Raw genomic sequence first — 6,000 nt, 5'->3', positions numbered from 1 at the left:
ACAACTTTTTTTCCATCTTTTTTATGGTGATTGTTTTTTGCGTAGATAATTCTATTTTATTTGTATATGTTTTTCCACAGAAAATGCTGAACTGTTTTTGTGTTCTTTTACCAGTATGACTGAAATGCTAGTAAGGGAATTTAAATACAGCAGTCACTTTTTTTTTAATTCGATGTCTAAAATAAAATAAAAAGGATTAAGTGATTCTGATATTAGTGTTTTTAAGTGGATGTCACTTTTGTGTTGTGAAACCCATCACAATAGCAGCCAGCTGAGCAACTTCAGTCATTGTTTTAGCGTTCAGGCTAATGCATTTTACTGTACAATGAACTTTGAGGATAACATCTTTTTTTTATTTTTATATCACATCATCAGTGTCCAACTAAATTTCACACTTGATCTCATTTATAATTTACAATCATACTTCTAAAATGCATTTACCATAACTCTTCAAATACATGTTGATATATATATGCATACATATAATTCAGACAAAAATGTGCAATGTGAAAAAAGGACCAATACAAAAAAAAGAACCTAAAATGCTAGTATAAATAATCATACTGAAAAATAAAAATTATTGAACAGCTACATGTAATGTATACCATTTAAACATTTTGTTAATATTTGTAGCTTTCAAATGCTAAAAAAATGCTAAAAAATAGTTTTTAAAGTTTGATTTACATTACAACATATTTTTTGTTTATGTCCTTTTTCTACAATTTTTTTTTTTTTTTGGTTAGTAGACATACCTCTTCTAATACATGTATTTATGTTTGTTTTTAAAGTATTACAGTAAATGATTTATAAATGAGATCAGGCCTGCAATTTTACTTGGACATTGATGATAAAATGATACTGAAAAATTTTTATCTTTTGACTACTCACATTATGGGTACTTTTTAATATTATTTTATGACCGCAGTATAAATATTTTTGAAGACTTTTTTTCTTAAAGCACAGTGTGTTCATTGTGCATTTTTAGTTTGGTTTGTGAGGCTCAAAACAACTATAAATCAATGTGATATACCACAGTGTTTGGCATGGCTGTTGACTTAACATACAATAACAACAGAATAGCCAAAAGTTACAGGCAAAATTTAGACCCTTTATTTTGTGTTTACTCTGTAATTATCTAACACATTGATGGGTGGTGCAAGGCTGGGCGCCGTTGAATGTTGGGAGGTCCTACGTAGACCCAAATCATCAGTTTCTGGGTTAAGCTGTTCTTGAGCTCGGTGCATAAGGAGACTCTTTTTCCACTGGAAACAGAACGCTGCTGCTTTTGCTGCTTCCGAGTTTGGCTCAGGCTGTTTCAAACCCTGTAAAATCAGAAAGAGCCATTTAAACCAAAGTTAAGCATGCTAAATATCATACAAGAGAAGATAGACACGACTACTTTTGACTTATTCCCTGGTGCATAATGCTCCTTCACAATCTTATTTCCCCAAGTAGTTGGAGGAAAACTTTCTCAGTTTCTCTTACCCTGATGCAGGCAGTCTCTGCTGCTCGTACTCCTTGGATAACTGTCTGGAGTAGATTCTGTGCATTCTTCACCAGGATCTCATCTGATGATTTGCACGCAGGAGTAACTGCATTAACACTGGAGAGACACCATGCACCCCTTGGGTCACATGACATTTTTGCATGTTTAATTTATTGGTAATGTTGTTTGCACATGTTTGAATGTGTCAGTGATTTAAGAAAGAAAGTAACTTTCAGATGCTGCAAGAAAGACCTTCAATCAGAATTATTGCAAGTCAGGGAGATATACTATTGATTGTCTCTCACCTTGAAATGATGGTAAGTTGGTTAGAAATGGTCAGAATCTGCTCTGCAATGACAAAGAGCTCCTCGGTGCAATGCTTGTCCAGACAGTGGTCTGCTATGACATGCACAAACTGGGTGATTGACTGGCCGCTTGAGACAAGATCCTTTGCAGATGTTACAAAAGCATCTTTGGTCTACAGGTGAAACAAACTTGTTTCAGTATGGGAACATAACCTTTATACAAAAGAAAACTTTCAAAGCTTCTGACCTGGATTGGCCCTTTCTTCTTTAGGTACTGGGCCATGTGATAGAGTTTATCTGCCATTTCTTTTGTCACCTTGACAATCTGGTTACCCTGGTCATCCCACTTCTCAGTCTCTCGTTTCAGAAAGAGAGAAGTGTAAGAGAGGGTCGTATCTACTAAGTTGAACACAGGACCTCTTGGGCTCCTCTGGGATGTCTCTTCCTGAGGTAGAAAAATATGTTACATTGCTTGATCTAAAATGTTGTCCATTCTTCAACTATAACATGATTCATCAATTTGTATTACCTTATTTGGTTCCTGATTGAACACATCTTGGACACCTGTACTTGGTTTGCTTTTAGTAGGACCTTGATTATTTGTGGATAGAGAATGTAGTGTTGCCTTTTTTGTGAAACTTGGTGTCCGGGAGACTCCACTAGACTCTTTGCCCTGCAAACTACACTTGATCTGTTCCTTTGTGACCGCAATAATTCCATCTACTTTACAAATTTCTTCAACAAGGTAATGTGCCTTTGCTGACCAGCACTGTGACTGAATATCAAGGGTGAGAGTGTCTCCAAGAGTTTGCGTCTCTGCTATTAGTCTGGCTCTACTCATAATGTCTGACATCTGAAATGTCAAGTGGTCATTTATGAATCTCAGATTGGACCTTTCCTTTGGCTCTCTAATGAAATTGAAACAGTCCTGAATGGACTCTGTAGCACTTTTAACATTCTGCATAAGCAATTCTGCAGCACTTTCAAACTGTGCCAGAGTGTCTTCAGTTTCCATGTCACTATCTTTTGTTTGGACAGAGCATGCCAAAGCTATAGTATCTTGAATGGCCGTCATATAATCATGGTTAACTTTGCTCAGGAGACAAGAGAGTGCTTTCATTTTAATCTGAAGCTGTCTCTGATATAGCTCTGATTTAGCCAGCATCAGGATACTTGAGAGGGACACCGTACCAACTTCTTCAGCAGCCTGTAGGTAGGAATCTGTAAGTGTCTTCACATCTTCTTGTAGTTCTCCTAGCAGTTTAATTTTATAGCTATCTCGACAGTTCAAAGAATACAGTCTCACAGCTTCTTGTATGCGAAGTGAGTTCTCAGACATTACTGACAACCATTTTTTGGGTGCCATTTGATGTGTGTTTATGTGCCCCTTACCATCAGTCGTAGCTGTTCCCACAACCTTATCCAATGAGTTCAACAGTACCTGGACAGACAAGGCCCAAAGCATGCAGAGACCGTCAAGTTCATCAGTTTGAGTTGGTCTTGAACCCACTACGTCTGTGAGATTCTTGGTGTTGGTTTGAGCTTTTTGGAGCTTGCTCTGCAAAGACATTATACTCTCATGACAATCACCCATCACCTTTATATCTGCTGATGTCACAAGTTGCACGGCATCTGCACATAAACACATGACCTCGGTGAGTTCCTGTGTGATGGACTCCAACATATTGGGTACATAGTTTTGGAACATGGAGTAAACGGCATGGTACCACATCCCTACCACTGGCAGCAATGTCTTACGGGCATTTTTGATGATGTCAGAGAAGTCTGTACTGTATTTATAAATGCCATCTGTACTCATGGATGCACTCATAGCTGTTTCCTGCGCTGTCTGGACAAGCAAGGGTGTCAAGGACACGAGTTTGGACCGCAGACTTTCCACTTCCTCACTATCAGCCATGTCTATGACACTGGTGGCTTCTCTTGTAGCTTGGGCATAGCTGTTTGAGAGTACTAGAACTCCAGTGCAAGCCCTGTTAAGAGCCTCTACATCTTTACCTTTGGTCATGCAGACAACTTCACACAAGAGAGGCAACAAATCAATATTATGGAGCTGTACGACAGATTTAGATTCCGTGACAGGTGCAATCCATGCTTCTTCAGGGTTTGGTACATCATGCTCCACTATTAGATGAACAGCCGGCTTTGCTAAACTATCTTTGAGTTGACATGGAATTTCTTCACCAGTGGAACTTTGCACTGAAGACTCAGATTCTGTTTTATCAGAATGATCTTCAGTTGATCTTTCAAGTTCTGAAATGGGCATAGCACATGGTACAGTACCGGCAGACTGGCGAGCTCCCTCCCGCAGTGGGCTAAGCAGATGTGGATGCTGCAAACCGTCAAGTCCTTCACGTAGAATGTCAAAGTGTTTTAGGGCTGTTGAAACACAATCAGAGAGCAATGAGAAAGCCTCATTGCTAAGACTGGTATTAGAGTAGATATCAGTGACACAACTTGTCACCTCGGCAGCAGATCCTTCCGCTTGCTTTATCAGTACCAGAAGTCCATTACGGTAGATTGGATTGTCACTCTTATTTACATGTTTTCTCACGAGCTGGATTACCAAGCTCATATGGCCAATAAGCAAGCTTGCCTGTTTTGTGAGATACTGTGCATCTTCATCTTCATGTGCCTCAACAAACTCCATCCAGTTGCTCTGGATCTCCTGAAGAGCAAGACAGACAAAGTCCTTCACGTTTATGATGCTACTACATGCGTGAAAGAGCTGCTCAATCTCCTCTGACCATCTCTGTTGCATCTCTTTTAGTTTTTCCAGAGCTTCACTTGAACGCACCTCGTCTTCCTCTAGATTTTGCATAAGTACACAAATTGCTTGATTCAGTCTCATGATGCATCCCCTTGAGTTCTCTACGCCCTCAAGACTCTTTTCATCACACGCTAAAGCTGAGACGAAGCCTGCCACTTCTGAAATCTTGTCAGCATGTGTTATGAAGGATTCAGATTGAACCTGAAGTGTTTCCACATGCAACTTATCTTCATCTTGCACATCCTGGAAGATACAGCTCACGGTGTGCACCAACTGTTCCAAGGGAGTTGAAGTTGTGACAAATATGTCCATTACCCGCAACTGTGTGGCCTTTACCGTAGCATTGTCAAGTTTGTGGATTTGATTCAAAAGAGAAGCACATGTGTTTGCAAGCTGTTGATCATCACAGCATTTCATTTGTTGTGACATCTCTGACCAGAGCTGAAGGACTTGCTTGGAGTGTGCAGCAACCTCAAACTGAATATCCCTGCGAGAAGTGTTTGCTACTGCCATGCTGTGGAACACTAGGTCACGAAGCATAACGTCAAAACCACCATCTTTAACACAAGCAGGATCAGAAAGCAGTCTTAGTAATTTGTTCCGTATTACGGTGTAGCATCCACATGAACCCCTGGCACCTGGTTCACAGTTGCTCTTGAGTGTGGCTGTGATGCCATTTACAGTTGAGTCCACCTGGTTTAAGATGTACTGCTTTGCACTCTGTGCCTCCTCGCTGTGTGGATGTTTGATTGTCGTGTACATGGCAGTGTGCAGCATGGAAACACAGTTTTTCAGTGTTTCTAGAGAAGCCCTCAAACGCTCCTGTTGTTTGTCGTCACGCAGCTCCTGAATTCTTTCCACTACCAAGTTGTGAAGAAGCAGCATTGCCTTTGAGTATACTTGAAATGCTTTCAATAAGGATGATATGTCTGCTGCAGCTCCTACTTGAGAAAGATACTGCAAGAGCCAATCAGCAACTGCAGTGATCTTCCTTACAGTCGCATCATCTTCCACTAGAAGGATCTATAGAGACCAAAAGAAATGGAATCAATCATTAGGCATTTCAGTCACAGAGGTTGGTGGTAAATATTTTTCTACGAAACTCAAGATATTTGAAATTTCTAACAAGTTCAGCTTTAGGGGTAGGCTCTAAATAAACTAGGAATGCCATGTGAATTTTTCAGGTTTTTTCAAAGAATGAAGATTGTCATCTACACCCTGTTCCTGGAGACACTCCAAGACCCTGTCCCAAATCACACCCTAAACCCCCGCGTTCTTCCTTTGAGTCCACATTTCGTGACGTAATGGCACTTTGACTGTCGGGGAAAAGTCTGCCATGGAGCTCGGCAGAAATGCTCACCGAGTAAGCATAGCGGCCGCAAAGGCGGTGCTTGCATGCACCTTTCTGAAAGCTAAAATGA

This window comes from Sinocyclocheilus rhinocerous, unplaced genomic scaffold, assembly GCF_001515625.1.
Source record: "Sinocyclocheilus rhinocerous isolate Xijiao unplaced genomic scaffold, SAMN03320098_v1.1 scaffold3489, whole genome shotgun sequence".
Lineage (NCBI taxonomy): Eukaryota > Metazoa > Chordata > Actinopteri > Cypriniformes > Cyprinidae > Sinocyclocheilus > Sinocyclocheilus rhinocerous.
The sequence above is the reverse complement of the archived record's forward strand: the minus strand, read 5'-3'. Positions refer to the sequence as shown.